Source organism: Castanea sativa, chromosome 1, assembly GCF_040712315.1.
Source record: "Castanea sativa cultivar Marrone di Chiusa Pesio chromosome 1, ASM4071231v1".
Lineage (NCBI taxonomy): Eukaryota > Viridiplantae > Streptophyta > Magnoliopsida > Fagales > Fagaceae > Castanea > Castanea sativa.
Window position 1 is genome coordinate 40982678 of NC_134013.1, and position 18535 is coordinate 41001212.

Below are 18535 nucleotides of genomic sequence, written 5' to 3' on the forward strand. Positions count from 1 at the left end.
CAACAGGAAGTAACACAATACCTTATGAGGAATCTTCTTACCTTGGGCACGTGTATCCTTGTACCTAGGCGCCTTACACACTGGACATTTATCAGGGTTTTTATTTTCCTTCCAAAATTGTGCACAATCATTTTTGCATGCATCTATATGCTCCTATGACATGCCCAAGCCATGTAATATCTTCTTTGCTTTATAAGTTGACCTTGGAACCAAGTTATCTTTCGGTAAAACCTTTGTTAGCAATTCTAGTATCATATCAAGTCCCTTATTACTTAAGTTGGTCATTATTTTTACATTCAAGATCTTAATAACAAACTTCAAGATACTATAATCAGTGCAACCTGAATACAACTCACACTTTGCATCTTCCTCAAATTTGTCAAAATTATGCACTTCCTCATCTTTGGTTGCATTTCTTGGTTCCCCTCTAATTCGGTCACCTACCAAGGCATTGATACCATCCATATGATTACCATCCAACATTTCAGTATCATGAATATTCTCGTTCAATACACAAGGTTTTCCATGATTATACCAATTAATATAAGATTGCATAATCCTATGATGAAGCAAATGGATACGCACAATATGAAGAGATTGTCGATAGAAATTTACATAGTGAATAAACGGGCACATAATATTACCACTCAAGTCCACAACTGCCCTATGAAAATTAATAAATGTATTGACCCCTTCAATATATAGATGACTTAATTTGCCATCAGATGTCTTACCCATTGTCATCCAACTTTTATCCATGTTTGACTACAATTACATGGTGAATGCTACTTTAGTAAATTAAGGACAACTCATGCATAATGTATTCTAACATCTAAGTCTATAAGCTACTTAGATAAAGTTCTATCATATTCATGAATACACAAGTCTATATTAATACTTAAACAAATATACATTGCACAATAAAACAATCCCTATATGAATTTAAACCACTTTATAACACCATATAAGCCACCCGCTTGCTCCAACACAACAATCCACCACAATACCAATCATCAACATCACAATATAAAATGTTTACAAGTATTGAAAAAAACGTTAATATAATCATACAAAAGTAACTCAACAACTCCATCCACAATTCCAAGAAATAAGAATTACTCCTAGTATAATATTAGACCACCTTATATCACCATGCAAGCCACCCGCTTGCTCCAACACAACAATCTGCCATACTACCAATTTTTAACAAAACTATATATAATACTCACAAATATTGAAAACAATTAAATAATATCCATCACATGTAAGTCAACAATATTCATTTACAATTCCTAAAAAAATAAGAAACACTTCCAATATAAATTTAAACCACTTTATAACACCATGCAAGCCATCCGCTTGCTCCAACACAACAACCCACAACAAAACCAATTACAAACACACAATATATAATTCCTACAAGTATTGAAAACACTTAAAGTATTATTCATCACATCTTTTAAAAATGTCCATTCACATTTGCAAGAAATTAAAAACACTCCCAATATGAATTTAAATCACCTTATAAGATCTTGCAAGCCACCTACTTGCTCCAACACAACAACCCACCACAAAACCAATCACCAACATACAATATATAATGCTTACAAGTATTGAAAACACTTAAAATATTTCCATCACATGTAAATCAACAATACCCAATCACAATTCAAAAGAATGAAAAACACTCCCAATATTAGTTCAAACCACCTTATAACAACATGCAAGCCATCTGCTTGCTCCAACACAACAACTCACCACAAAATCAATTACAAACATCACGACTATAATGCTTACAAGTATTGAAATCAAATAAAATACTATTCATCACATCTAATCAACAATACTCATTCACATTTGCAAGAACTGAAAAACACTCTCAATATGTATTTAAATCACCTTATAACACCATGCAAGCCACCCGCTTGCTCCAACACAACAACCCACCACAAAACTAATTTCCAACATCACAAGTATAGAGTTCTACAAGTATTTAAATCAAATAAAATACTATTCATCACATCTAATCAACAAGACTCATTTATATTTACAAGAAATGAAAAACACTCCCAACATGTATTTAAACCACCTTATAACATTATGCAAGCCACCCGCTTGCTCCAACACAACAACCCACCACAAAACCAATTTCCAATATCACAAGTATAGAGTTTTACAAGTATTTAAATCAAATAAAATACTATTCATCACATTTAATCAACAATATTCATTCACATTTGCAAGAAATGAAAAACACTCCCAATATGTATTTAAATCACCTTATAACACTATGCAAGCCACCCGCTTGCTATAGCACAACAACCCACCACAAAACCAATTTCCAACATCACAAGTATAGAGTTTTACAAGTATTTAGATCAAATAAAATACTATTCATCACATCTAATTAACAATACTCATTCACATTTGCAAGAAATGAAAAACACTCTCAATATGTATTTAAACCACCTTATAATACTATGCAAGCCACCCGCTTGCTCCAACACAGCAACCCACCATAAAACCAATTTCTAACATCACAAGCATAGAGTTTTACAAGTATTTAAATCAAATAAAATACTATTCATCACATCTAATCAACAATATGTTAGGATTAATGCCCTTAAATCCTATTGTATGATGCTATGTATGATATTATGTATGACATTATATATGACATAATGTATGACTTAATATTGTAATTAATAAAGTTGTTTTATTATAATCTAAAATAATGGCAACATGAATATTGGATATTATCATATAGTCCATGAGATGCATAATATGTGATTTATGTGAAAAGTCACAGAAGATATAAATCACAAGTTCTTTGTAAACTCAGAATTTTAGTTCATAGTCGGTGATGAAATTAGAAATTTCATCTGCGAAGACTATGACATATCAACTAAGATGATTTGTCTTGATCATGGAAGTCGAGACTTCTATTTGGTATGTTGATATGTTTTAAGAGTTAAGACATATTGAACTAGACCGCTTTGAGATTTATTATTCTTCTAACAACTGTCAAATGAATAATAAATCTCACGACTTCTATTTACCTAAACTCTTAATCCTGAGAGGATAATGGACCTGATCATGAAATGTAAGTTGCTTTGATATATCAGGAGTGAGATTTAAATACACGGTCAAAACCTTAGTATGTTGGGCAGCCACATTTAGTGTTAATGGAACATATATTCTCAAGATGGAATTCATAGTCTCTTAACGGAGATACAAAATATTCCCTTGAGATAAGTTTAATGGGTTTGGTTATTCAGAGTGTTAGGTTTAACCACTTTAGTAAGGAGTTATTAAAGTATATATTTATGAAATTGGATTTCATAAATATATGATGAATAACATAGAGGATTAAACCGGGTACTCAAAGGTTAAGATGTAGTAATTTACAAAGTGGTAGCGTACATTCATGACTTTGTATTATTACGAATATTTTATGAAGGGGTTGCATGTATAATAAGGTCTTGGGATATAATTTATAAATAATACCTAGAGTGCAACTATATTTATATAATGGTATTAAATATAGTTACTGGTAATTTTGGACTTGTCAAAAGTTGACAGAAAAGCCCAAGGCTCATTGGAGCTTGTATTTTATTGGTCCTTTTTTGGTCCCACTTCAAGCCACACACTAAAGCCCAATTGGAAAGACTCAAATGGCTAGCCCAATTAGATAATCAGTTAGAAACAAAGGGAGAAACATACAAAATATTGAGATAGAGAGTGACATTATTGTAAAATGGTGTGTATATAAGTGTGAGACACTTTCTAGTTCTCCTTTTGAAACTGATTGAGAGACCACACTTCTTGGGTGTAAAGTGGAATTAAGTGAAGATTAAAAGTGTTCCCGAGTACTTCTGATATTTTATTTTGAATTTCACCGCACCAAAGTACGTTTTCTTGTTCTTGAATTCTAAAATTTGCATAGTACATGATAACAATTGCGAATGAAGTAGATCTGTTAATTTTCTGCTGCGTATGTTTTGTACTCGATACAAATATGTATTTTCCATCACAATACTCATTCACATTTGCAAGAAATGAAAAACACTCCCAATATGTATTTAAACAGCCTTATAACCCTATACAAGCCACCTGCTTGCTCCAACATAACAACCCACCACAAAATTAATTTCCAACATCACAAGTATAGAGTTTTACAAGTATTTAAATAAAATATAATACTATTCATCACATCTAATCAATAATACTCATTCACATTTGCAAGAAATGAATAATACTCCCAATATGTATTTAAACCACCTTATAACACCATGCAAGGCACCCACTTGCTCCAACACAACAACCCACCACAAAACCAATTTCCAACATCACAAGTATAGAGTTTTACAAGTATTTAAATCAAATAAAATACTATTTATCACATCTAATCAACAATACTTATTCATATTTGCAAGAAATGAAAAATACTCCCAATATGTATTTAAACCACCTTATAACACTGCAAACCACCTACTTGCTCCAACACAACATACTACCACAAATCCAATTTCCAACATCACAAGTATAGAGGTTTATAAGTTTTTAACTAGAATTGCAAAGTTATTGCAAACAATGTGTATTTAGCCTGAAAAAGAAAAGTTAAATTTATAAATACTTCAGTCTTGAAAATGATCTTCTCATAAATAACTACACAAACTCATAGCTTACACATGTAATACAGCTGGTGCTTACTATAATCAGAAAAGTAATGAGAGGAAAGTAAGATGTAAAGAAACTTAAGGATATCTAATATAAACTATTTACACCAGGAAAGGGGTAAATTTCTTCTGCCTTGCCTCTCCACAATCCAGCAGTCATCCAAATTCCACATCCTACAAGAATATGACACCAACATGCTTTGTTGAACTAAACTTAGATAAACCAAATTGTTGTATGAATGAAAACTTTAGTATTCAGATTCTTCAAAAAAAAAAATTGTAGCATTTAGTATTTCCCCCCATTTTCTCAGCAACCAAATCAAATGCAAACTAAAGCAAAACAAACACATATATATACACATAATTTTATTAATAAAACTGTAAATTACAACAGTTTACACACAACACCATGAACTTCTAAAGTTGCAATGTATATTAACTTACCTCCCAAAACAGAAATAGCAACTCACCAACCATCTTAGTAAACAATTTGAAGCGGAGACAGCCACTAAACGGATTAGCCAAGCATTGGCCCTTCAGAACCAACAGGTTTTGAGCAACCCTACCAATCAAGGGAGTCAATACCGTACCGGAGGTTGTACCGGTTTGACCAGTGGTATGATATATTTCGAATACCGGTCAATACCGGTGTACCGTTTCGGGTTTACCGCTATATATATATAAATATAAATAGTGTTTAAAGCCCATATATATATATATATAAATTCATAGATTAAACTAATTTGTAATCTTAAACCCAACACAAGCCCAAGCCCAAGTCTATACATCTATATCTATAAAAAGAATTAAAAATCAAGTTAAATTCAAAATACTAAGCTTACCTTTCACACGTGAACTAGTTGAGGGCTTAAACAAAAAAAATAGAACAACTGATATTTGAGAGACATTTGAGAGGACTTTTGACAGTTTTTAGGGGCTAGGAAATAATTAAAAAAATGAAAAAAAATCTGACATATAAAAGTTGCTTTTGACTTTATACATAAACTTTGCAAGGTATCAACTTTATTGGGTGTTTAAAGAAGCCGAAAGTAAATCTATTGGCTGGCTTAAGTTGGACGCACCAAGAAAGAGGAAAGATAAAGTAAATCAGAGAGAAAGAGAATGCCGGAGGAAAGAGAAAGTAAATCTGAAAGAGAGAAAGAGAACGTCGGTTTTGCATGTCAAGAAGACCTAGAATTTGAGGGAGGAAAGACCATGCGCTATGAGTTTGAGCAACTGTGAGTGATGCCAGTGAGTGGAGAGATGGGAGAGTGAGAACTTTTTTTTTCTTCTTTTTCTTGCTTCCGTCCGGTATGCATTTACTGGCCGAAATGCGGTATTTTTCCAGTATGGTCGGAACGATCTGGTATGGCCCGTATTTAAACCGAAATGAAACAACCATGTTTCTGTACCGGCGGAGGTAACGGAATGGTAAATATCGGTTGTACTGGCCGGTATGGTACGGAATCAACTTCCTTGCCACCAATGCACATAATAACCTAAACCCTAGAAGCCTTTGCAACTTGGAATTGAAACATGAAACCCAAATAGTGATACACTAAATAAGAATCGCCAAAATAAAAATGACACAAAATCAACAAGGTCTGATTGGTAAGTTACAAAGGCACAGGTTCCAAATTCAAAAAAAATAAGCAAAAATTTCACAAATGATCTCTGGCTCAAAAGGGTTTAATTCATAGATTCAAAACCCATTGAGTGGGTGGGTTGCATAACTTGGAAAAAATTTTGAACAAAAAATCAAATCAAGCCTAAAATTCAATTCAAGAGTTAATTTGCGAAGGGAGATCGGAGAAGGGGAGAAAGGATATCGGCGAAGGGGAGGCTAAGAAGATTGGAGAAAGTAAACTTTACCATTGGCTGGGGGTGTGGCAGCAGCGTTGGCGTCGACATCCGTTTTGGCTGTGGTTGTGAGGGGAAGGGTGGTTGTGAGGAGAAGGGAGGGTCAGGATGGGTTTGTGAGGGGAAGGGAGGCGAAGGGTTGTCTGTTGGGGGTGGGAGGCGAAGGGTCGGCTGACGTTTGGCTTTGTTAGAGAAAGGAAGAAAGGAAGGGAAAGAGAGTAGGGGCTGGGGACAATAGTTTGTGCTTGGGAGGGAAGTGACTAAAACAAAGGTGGGAAGTGAAATATATTTGTTGAAATGGGTTAAGGGAATTAGAAACCCCTATAGCGACGAAATGGGTTGTCGCTAAAAAATTAAACTTTTAGTGACGAAATCTTCTCGTCGGTGTAGATTTATAAAGTTTCGCGCCCACATTTTCGTTTGGCGGCCTACATTCAACATAGCATATAGCGATGAAATCTAGGTTTCGTCGCTACATTTTATTAATTTTTTTATACATAGCGAAGAAGATAAATTTTGTCGATGTAGGATACGTTTTTGTGACCAAAAAAAAAAAATAATAATAAATTCATCGCCAAAATTCGTCACTAAAAATACAGTTTGTTGTAGTGGGTTTTATTTTACTTTTTAACTTTTGGCATGAATATACTCTCCATGAGATAATTTATCTGTGCTACACCAAAAACTAAATGCACTGTAATATAGAAAAGGGAAATGAATATTAGTTAACATTGTGCCAAAACAAGTAAATTCAAGATTTACCAAGAATTTCACGTAGCTCTTTAGCAGTACAAGCTGCTTGGACTGGTCCACGTCTTCCAACCAACAACACCTTCCTGCATTATTTGTTAACTTAAAAACATAACACACAAGTCATAAGTTTATCAAGCTGCTACATAATGGCAAGACAAGAAACCTGATAGAGCTCTCCTCTAAAGCAGCCAAAGCATGACTTGCGATATCAATTGTTGCCAATTCTGTTGTTGGTCGTAAAAAGATACGTGCTACGTCAAGAGCTACATTACCCTGAAAGTCTAGACAAAGATTTTTTTTACCAACAAATATTTTTAATTTACAACCTCATACTTTTGGAATCTCATGTTAATGTTATATGCTTTCCATCCATGTTTTATTGTTCTCTAGCACATCAATCTTCGAGTATAGTTTCTACGTATCTGTTTTCCGATTCACATATCATTTCTCTACTTAACAGAATTTAATCCAAACTATTTGGTATAGGTCATATCAAACAGAATAAGCAAGTTCACTCCATCTAGGGTCTTTTTTATTGTTAAGTTACACATGCACCCAATAACTCTTAAATCCACGATCTCAACCGTCTAACTAGCACTTACAACAAGAGAAGGTGCCAATTGAGCTAGAGCTCATTGGCCCATGTAGGATCATATTTTTAGTTCAATTGTAGAATACATATTAGTCCAAAAACATTTTGGGATTCAAGCTTGGTTGTTATTGTTGTTGTTGTAACTTGTAACCATACGCTAACTAATTCCTCCTTGTCCCTAATGGCCTGTTTGGATGGAAGGGGAGTGGAGGAGAGTAGAGTAGAGTTGGCTAAAAATAAGCTAATTTTGTGCTAAATCTATTCTACTCTACTCTACTCCCCCTCCCTCTCCCTCAATTCAAACGGACCATAAGTTGGGCTCCTTATCTGGGACCATACACTACCTATTAGTTTTGCAATACATGTCCTAAATGTGATTACTTATTGTGTTATAAAGAGGAATATTTGGACAATGATCTATAAAATACATTGCTTCTGTACAATCAATAAAACATGAACTTACCTGGCCAAGAATGACAGCTGTATCAGTGTTCTCCAAGTCGTGATCTAGGTTTTTGCAATCTTTTTTTTTTTTTGATAGGAAAACATATGAAATTTCATTCATATGAAATTGAATTACAACAGAGAGAATAAACTACAAGAGCAGCTAAAAGCCACAATCATCTAAAATTACATGCTTTACACAGCTTGGGCTAATGCCCTTCCAAACCTAAGAAACTCTTGAAAATCTTGCTGCTCTTGCAAGTTCGTGGGCAGCTCTGTTGCCACTAACGTTCTGGATGATGTGCCCCAGCTCACCACCCAGGACTCCTTCGTTGGTTGCTTGAACAACTGAGAGAGCATCAGATTCAAAAATGGCTTGAGAAATCCCCATTTTCGACGCAAGTAGCACCCCTTCTTGCAACGCCATTGCTTCTGTGATCTCAGAAGAGAAAGGTACTGGAAGGATCCTGCTTGAGGCTGCGATGGGAGAGCCTTGACAGTCACGAATTATCACTCTAATGCATGAGGGCTTGCCATCATCTGAAGCTGCGTCATTAACATTAACTTTGAAGAAACCTGAGGGAGGGACTGTCCAAATCGTTGGGGTTGGGGCTAGAGAGAGTAGGGAGGGAACATGCATCCTTATATCCACCAAGAATTATGTTTGCCATTTCCCATATTTGACTTGGAGGGGAACCCGAGTCCTCATATAATGCTTTGTTGCGATTCCACCAGATGGACCATGCCACTGCAAAGAAGAGCTCCAAATCATTTGGGGAACCTTTCTCAATGAAGTCCAAGGCAATATCCACTAGTTCTCTGGAGAAGGAAGTTACTTCAACTGGGCAATTATGCCATTTTGCCTAGGTCAACTTGGCATGATCACAAAGGAGTAGCGCACGGGCAGTGGATTCAATGGCCTTGTCACATAGAGGGCAGAAGCTTGAGCAATGGATACCTCTATGACTTAAGTTGTGCATGGTGGAAAGGCCATTTACACAAGTCCTCCAAGCAAAAATTTTGAGTTCTTGTGGAACTTTCTGGCGCCAAATCCTCTTCCACAGTAAGGTTCTTGAGTCATTTGATGAACACTCACCCTCCTCATTTGAATCCGTTAGGCTTGAGGCAATGTGGTATGCACTGTTGACCGTAAAAACTCCTTGTTTATTGCCTAACCAGATGAGGCTGTCCTCGGGTAAATTGTAATTCAGGGGAATTTTTAAAATCGTGCTAGCTTCAAAGGGTAAAAAGATGGATCTGACCACTTCTACTTTCCACCATCTAGTATCATTGTCAATAAGAGAGGAAACCATAGGATAGTTTTCAAAATCTATTTGGGGTGTGATCACTTTGTAAGATGTTGGCGTTGGCAGCCACTTATCATCCCAAATAAGGATTTGTCGACCATTGCCTACCCTCCATCTTGTACCCCTCTTAATTACTTCAAGACTATTGTGGATGCTCCTCCAAGCATTGGAGGGATTGGTGAGTATTCTCCATCCTTGCTTGGCCAACATGGCTAGGTTGAAATCTTGGAGGTTTCGGAAATCCATCCCTCCATGAAGCTTTGATTTACACATCTTCTTCTAGCTGACGCAAGCCATTTTGTTCTTTTCATCCCTTTGCCCCCGCCAAAAATTCCGCATCATATTTTCTAGATCCTTGCATAAAGTCCTAGGGAGTTGGAAGCAACTTATCGTATATGTGGACACTGCTTAGGCTACCGCCTTGATAAGAATCTCTCTCCCTCCAATTGAAAGAAGTTTTCCTTTCCAACCAGCAAGGTTTTTAGCCACTTGTTCCTTTATTTCCACAAACACCTAAGTTTTGGATTTTCCAATGATGGAGGGGAGCCCTAGGTATTTGTTATGCGTGGAGTCTTGCATTGGACCAAGGATATTCAGAATGCTTTCCTTTCTATCTTGAGGGGTGGTTAGGCTGAAGAAGACTAATGAATTGTCAGTCTTAATTTTCTGCCCTGAAGCCGTTTCATAGCTATTAAGGATATTGACAAGTTTCTGACATTCTTGGTCCTTTGCTTTGCAAAAAAGGAGGCTGTCATTGGCAAAGAAGAGATGAGTGATTATTGGGCAGCCTCTACCAATGGAAATTCCATTGATTTGTTGGTTTCGGGCAGCTTTTTGGATGAGCACTGAGAGGCCTTCAATACAAAGGAGAAAAAGACAAGGGTAGAAGGGGTCTCAAACAAATTCTCTGGCTAAATGAATGCCAACCAGATCCTAGAAAAAGTTTATTACATAAAAAACAGTAAGCAAACTCCAATCTTCAGCGTTTCATCTAAACCCAAGACTCTGCATTAGATATTTTCAAGGATAGCAGTCCTACTGAGCACTGACAAACTGAAGAAACAACCAAGCAAACTCTAGTTCTTATTAAACCTACTTCTCCTGGAATACCAAGCACTCTGTCACTTTCAGCACCGTAGGCAAGAACAACCTGATCAAATTGTTAAACTGTTAGTCAAACAAATTTAACACTCAGAACCATTTTTACCACCAAAAAGATTTTTTAAAAAAATAATAATAAAAAAATTCCTGCACAGTAAAGCAACGTTAGTGCTAGCGTTCTCACCACATGGTACAACTCGCGAAGCTCCAAAAGGGAAACTGAGGACCCAAGGGCCACATTTCCAAGAAATGAGCACCGGTCATGGCGTGCAACCCGAGAAAACTCGTTGATGACAATCTGTTGCAAGTTTTCTGGTAAACTAAACTCAATTAAAACAAGTATTTAATAACAAACATTAGAATAATTTGACTAAACACCTCAATAGGCCTTGGAATCATCTCTAAGACATACAAATTGTGACCCACACGACATGCTATTCAATTATAATTAGGACAAAGTTTAGTTATAAAATTGGTTACAGCTTTAGGCTATAAACTCACTCAATAAAATAAATATTACTACATATTTTGAAAATCTAACCGTTGAATTGCATGTTCTTTACGCTCTTAATACACATGTCAAATTTTGTGTTAATTAAATATTATTTACTATATAATCTATAAAATTATATTTTATGTATAATTTTAAATTACAAAAACTTGCAATTTAAAGCTTTATTGATGACAAAGTTATTAATCTTTAATTTTCTTGAAATTTTGCAAACATGGAGGATATAAAAAGAAGATGTTATCCAATGGTGGATTTGTCAAAATTCACCTCCAACAAAAAGATATTGAGTGAGTTTGTAACCTAAGGCTACAATCGATTTTGTAGCTAATCCTTATAATTATTACAAAATCGTGAAGAAGCAAAAATTGAAATACTTTCTTCACCTTTGTTTCAGGATGATCAGGTGCTACACCAGACCATACTAGTCCAAATGGAGTTGGCAATATATCGATGATATCAACTCCACATCTTGATGTGCCTCCAGCATCTATTCATTCGCAATTCAATTTCAAACACAGAAAAATAATGAAGCTTGTAATTATGAATTCCTTTACTTTCTTAGCAACCAAACGTACATACATACATACATTTTTGTGTGTGTGTGTGTGTGAGAGAGAGAGAGAGAGAGAGAGAGAGAGAGAGAGATTTACCTTTTAAGCAATGTAGAAGCTAGTAGGTCCACTTCGAATGACACAAACACGCAATGGATGGGAAGAGAGAGTTGAAAAACTTCTGCAAAGCCAGGTCTGGGTCCTTGCTTCGAAGATCACCATTTTTGTTGAGAATTTGAGCTTTATGCAGGTATTGATTTTAGGTTTCAATTCCAAATGTTGTGTGTGTATATGAAGGAATATAAAGAAATAGAATAAAAACTACTCCATTAGACTAAGAAGTTGATGCGTGGGAAGACATATTTATTATATTTGATTTGATTTTATGTATCAAGGGCAATTTTGTAAGTTCATAATATTGGAGAATAGACCGTGCTAATAGTTCATTAGGTCTTACTTTAGTTTTATTTTAGTTTAGTTATTTGGTTGGGCTTAGTACTAAAAACCCAAGAGTCCAAGTCTTATAAGGGTTCTAGGAAATCCTAGTTCTACTAGGAATAGGTATTAGTCTTCTATTTAAAGAGTTATGAAACCTTGTTTATGGTTTGTGTGTACTGATAGGGATAAATCCCAAGGAAGACAGATCCAATCAACAGAATTAGCCATAAGCGACGGTGTTGCCAAAAGAGATGGTCTAGATGGCATAACAGTCAAGGAACTAGTAGAAGGAATCGTGTCTCGGACAGAAAGGCAGATAGATAGACGGACCCTTTGAAGTGGAAGAACTTAAGTAAGACGAGCGGATTCTTCGTAATGGATAGTTCCAATGAGACAGACGAATACAAGGGAGACAAGTAACGGAGCCATGTGGCACCTACGTGGCCTATGTAGTCTCCAAGAAACCTAATATGAAAATGTCTTGCATCTCACGCTTAGAATCCCTACAAAGAAAAAATCTCACGATATATGGGCACTGAAGAGGATCTTCTCTATAAGGAAATACCTTCTCCATCAAGAAATGTAAGTCAGCTCTACACTACTATAAAAACCCCAAAACCCTCACAAATCAAGGTACGCATAATAATACCCTAACTCTAGCACTCTAGAGTGATAGAAAACTCTCTTTTCTAACTTAACATTCGGAGAGTCTTTGGCCGGTACCACACCGGTACTCTCTGCAAGGTTTTCACTTTATTTGTGTTCCGCAGGTCATCGAGGGCACGTGGGGACTATCCAATTTACTGACGATTTTCAGCATTATCATGTACTAAAGCTGTCTGTAGTCTTTCAATATAGTCATGTTTTGTGCGTAAGAGTATGGCTACTTGTGAGTTGTGATGGAGAGCGAAGAAGGGGTAACGGCAGTTTCAAAGACCAAAACCAAAGATAGTGACAGAGTTATTCATCTGGGATGTGATCTTTTAATGACCATTAGATTCTTTAAATACCACATGTCTCCTTACATCCAAAAATAGGAGAGAATTAGAGGTTTCTAAATTGAAGAGAAACCAGACTTAGAGAGTTATTCTATGCTTCTCCTTTTGTTTTTGTTTCTTTCTCACTCTTGGTATGATGACTGAAAACAAATTGTGGACTTAAAGCAATAGCATTGGCCTAGCCAAATTTTAACATAAGAAACTACTTTCAAAACACTCCACATCCGGCTCTATATTCTTTAAACTATATTCCATTTAAATATTCTTTCATTCAATGAACATATTTTTCAAACTCTAACTTTCTTCCCATGGTCATGTTTTTTCAAATTCTAGCTATCAAATTTAGCATTTGAAAGCTGTTTCCGTGTTGTTTCAGGCCATTTAGGGGTAGAAGATGAATCCAGGGAAATCTAAATTTGTTCTAGTGGGTGATGTATCGAATGTTGATGCCTTGACAGATATTTTGTGGTGCAAAGTATATAAGCTTCTAATGATTTATTTGGGGCTTCCCTTGGGATTCACTTTTAAGGTGAAAGTCGCATGGAAGAAGGGTAGAGTGACACTTATAAAGAGCACCCGTATCCAACCTCCCTACATACTACTTGTCTTATTTCCTGGGAGTTGTCCGGCATATACCGACGTTGTAGAGGGATTTCTTGTGGGGCAGGGTTAGAGACGAATTCAAATTCCACCTAGTGAATGGAAGGAAAGTCTGTGAAGTGTGAACCACTTTCAAGTGGCAGACTAGGCATTTAGAAGTTAGTCTAGTTTAATCAAGCTTTGTTGGGCAAATGGTTTTGGAGGTTTGCCCAACAATTTATTGATGACATAGCTCCTAGGATGAATTAAACTTTATGTTTTATTTCTCCGAGGAAGACAAGTACTTTGTTGTGTTTCTAAGTTTCTATGAGTCATATTTGATTTGTCAGACTAAGTGAATGTATTTGTTATTATTTACGTTTTCTTATGCTTGAGGGGCAATTCCAAGCTTTATTTAAGCATTTGGCTGAATCAAATAATATTCAAAGTGTATTTTCAGAATTAAAAACCTTGTGATTTTCAGAAGATGGATTTCTTCTAAATTTACTCTTATCCTTTGGGTGGCGAGTCTCAGTTTCTTATCTCTCGGGTGGCGATAATCTATATATGATAGAGTGGTGAGCCAAAATAGTTCTGTATCCTTAGTTAAATTCATTTGGGTAGTGTTATTTGTTTCTCTTTGGGTTTACTTAGATGGTAAACTTTTCTATCTTTTAAATTATTGAGTGTTTTATTATCCCATAGAACCAAAAAATATATAATATATTTTGATGGTGAACCAAAAATTGGACTATCTCCTGTTCGTCCATATGGTCGTCCAAGTCTTGAAGAGCAGTCCCAATCCAAGAAGGTTGTCCAAGTGTAAGAAGGTTGTCCAACATGGAAGCACCTGGATGACCTTCTAACACATAGAAATTCTCAAGGTAAATTTATATTCAAAAGCTTATAATCCAGATCACGTTCTACTATTCTGAAATACAAGAAAAATCCTTATTCATCGCTCTAACTTCCCACTAACTTCTTAACTTCTAATAGCAGTTATAGAAGATAAGTTTGAACCTTCTAACTTTTATAGCAGTTGTGGAAGTTAAGTCTGAATCTTCTAACTTCCATCCATGTTGAGGAAGTTACTAAACAAGTAACCACTCCAAAGCTCACTATAAAAGGACTCATACATATCAAATGAAGGTAAGTTTTCACCACTCCTAAAGTTGGAATTCTTGAGTTTTAGAGAGAAAACTAATTTAAGTATCGGAGGGTTCTTGGCTAGTTCACCCTGGTTACCTTTGATCTTGTTTTCCTTTCTTTTCAGGCCTTCCAAGCAACTGCTAGCTCATTGAAGCCCGAAGCATTCAGCCTACTGATTTTCTCTGCATCATCAGTTGGCACCGTATGTGGAAAAGTAAAAAATTTTATTTTTATCTTTTTGCAATTTATTTTTCTTTGATAAAAGGCTGTATGGTTCGGACAAGGTCAATGGCCACTAGTCCAGGCCACTAGGAGAGTGAAACACTTCCAGCCACCCCAACTGTGCTCACTAGTCAGCGCCTGTTATGCAACCGCCTTCCGTCCAACAACTGCAGTCTATAGCAGCTGCCATGGCAGAGCTAACCTGTCAGAACCAAGAGCTTACTCGGGAAATCAACCAAAGAAGGCAATGTCATGAACGATGTGTCGAAGGACAAGCTCAGAGTCAAGAAGTAAGAGAAGGAGAAAATGTTGAGCGCGAGAATCACTCAAGGGGTACCACTTTGCGTAGGGTGCCACACTTGGAAAAGGAGATGGATCAAATGAGGAAAGCCATGGACGAGATGAGGGAAAATATGAGAAGGACGAATCCTATAGATGACTTGGTTCATCGAACTGATTCCCCCTTCATAGCTTCCATCAACAGTCACCTCTTGCCTTCCAAGTTCAAGATGTCTGCGTTAGACTCATATGATGGAACGCGTGACCCATGTGATCACATTGCCACTTTCAAGACCACGATGCACTTTCAAGACCACAATGCACCTTCAAGGGGTTCTAAACAAGATAATGTGTAAGGCCTTCCCTACCACCCTTAAAGGACTAGCACTAGTGTGATTTAGTAAGATACCACCAAATACCGTTAATTCCTTCGAAGAGCTGAGTAAGTTGTTCATCAATAACTTCATTGGAGGTCAAAGGCATAAGCGCTCCTCGACCAGCCTATTAACTATAGAGCAAGGACATAATGAAAGTTTGCGGTCCTTCATCACTCGCTTCAATAGGGAAGCCTTGACAGTGGACAAAATGGATGATAAGCTACTATTAGCAGCCTTCCACAATGGAGTTAGTTCAAATTTATTCATCCACAAGCTCTATGATCAAGAACCATAGACAATGGCTGAACTCATTCATTCAGCCCAAAGCTTCATGAATGCAGAAGACATGATCATTGCCAAGAAGAGGAAGAGAGCAAAGCGGACAGAAGTGGAGCTCTCACGTCATCCTGAACAAGGTCCTTGTCCAAAGAAGGCCCGGATAGGAGAGAAGAAGGATAGCGACAACAGGAAGGCAGTTTCGTCTTCAGGACAAAATTTGCACTACACGCCCTTGAACGTTCCATCCTTAAAGTGGCCAGAAAAGATGAAGGGGGATACTATTAAGCGCAATAAGAACAAGTATTATTGCTTCCATAGAGATAATGGGCATGACATGGACGAATGCTATGATTTAAAGTAGCAAATTGAGAATCTCATCAGGCAGGGAAAGTTGAGAAATTTTCTTGGACGAGATCACAAGGATGAGAAGTTAAAAGGGAAGATAGAAGAGCCATCACGACCCCCACTTGGAGAAATAAGAGTTATAATAGGAGGAACTTCAGTAGGGCAATCTTCCCAGTCAAGGAAGACCTACGAGCACCAAGGACGAGGAGGGCATACGAGCAGGCTATCACTTTCATAGACGAAGATGCTGGAAGGGTCCATCATCCACATAATGATGCAATCGTCATAACTTTGCTCATAAAAGACTATAAGACTAGAAGAGGTTTGATAGACAATGGGTGTTTAGCAGATATCTTATATTATCGTGCCTTCCAGCAGATGAGATTTGGAAGAGATCAACTTCATCCAGTGAACACACCCTTAGTTGGATTCGAAGGAATGAAGGTACAACCAGTGTGTACTATTACTCTACCTGTCGTGGTAGGAGCATATCCACAGCAGATAGCAAAAGAGGTGAATTTTCTTATCGTAGATTACTCATCTTCCTATAATGCTATCATTGGATGACCAACTCTGAATAATTGGAAGGCAGTGACGTCCACCTACCACCTATCTGTCAAGTTCCTAACAGATTATGGAATAGGACAAGTGCAAGGAGATCAGTTAGCATCTAGAGAATGCTACTTAGCCATGTTGGCTATGGACGAGCATGTGCAGGCAATGAGTATAGAAGAGGGAAGGGTTGCTGCAGAGCCCACTGAAGTACTAGAAGACATTCCTCGGGACGAAATTAATCTAGAGAGGTTTACCAAGATTGGAACAAGCATGGAAGAGAAGAAGAAGCAAGACCTCGTCCAGTTCTTAAGGAAGAGCATTGATGTTTTCACATGGAGTCACGAAGACATGCCAGGGATTGACCCATGTGTCATTACCCATCTTCTAAATGTATATCCTTCCTCCCAACTCGTCCATCAGAAGAAGAAGGTCTTCACTCCTGAACGAGATAATGCAATCAAGGAAAAGGTTCAAAAGTTAACCATGGAAAAGTTTATTTGAGAAGTCTATTGCCCGGATTGGCTAGCTAATGTGGTGATGGTCAAGAAGGCTATTGAAAAATGGAGAATGTGTGTGGATTTCACCGATTTAAACAAGGCTTTCCTTAAGGATAGCTATCCATTGCCACGCATTGACTAGCTAGTGGACTCAATAGCTAGTTATAAGTTGTTAAGCTTCATGGACGCCTTCTCAGGTTATAACCAGATAAGGATGGACGAGGTAGATCAAGAGAAAACATCCTTCATCACTAGTCATGGCCTGTTTTGTTACGAAGTGATGCCCTTCGGTTTAAAGAACGCAGGGGCAACATATCAGAGGTTGGTCAATCATATATTTCGTCCACAGATAGGGCAAAATGTAGAAGTGTATGTGGTTGACATGAAGCTTGGACGAGAAGAAGTACCTAGATGACCTTCAGGAGACCTTTGATACGCTTAGACGATATAACATGAAGTTGAATCGAAGCAAGTGTGCCTTCAGGGTTTCATTAGGTAAGTTCCTAGGATTTATGATTTCACAGAGGGGAATTGAAGCAAATCTTGACAAGATCCAAGTAATACTAGACATAAAGCCACCAAAAAACATCAAAGAAGTCTAGTCTCTCATTGGACGAGTTGCAACCCTTAACAGATTTGTTTCGAAAGCTACTGACAAATGTTTGCCATTTTTCAAGGTTCTCAAGAAGGCGTTTGAATGGACGGACAAGTGTCAGAAGGCCTTCTAGGTTCTTAAGGCCTATCTTACAATGACTACTCTACTAAGTCCGTCTATACCTAGTGAGGAATTGTACTTATACTTAGCAGTGTCCCCACATGTAGTAAGTTCGGCATTAATAGAGAAGAAGGGAGGATATAGAAGCCTGTTTATTATACAACCCGAGCGCTAAGGGGAGTAGAGGGATAATATCCTATGATAGAAAATCTGGCCTATGCACTAATAACAACTCCAGGAAGCTAAGGCATTACTTCTAGGCTTATGTAATCAATGCCTTGACAAATTATCTACTCAAGAAGGC

General features: G+C 37.1%; 1 pseudogene; it reads right to left on the reverse strand.

Moving 5' to 3' along the window:
- LOC142627160 (NADPH:adrenodoxin oxidoreductase, mitochondrial-like) overlaps window positions 1-12020 on the reverse strand; it is a 64476-nt pseudogene extending 52456 nt beyond the window's left edge.
- Between the last annotated feature and the right edge of the window lie 6515 nt (window positions 12021-18535).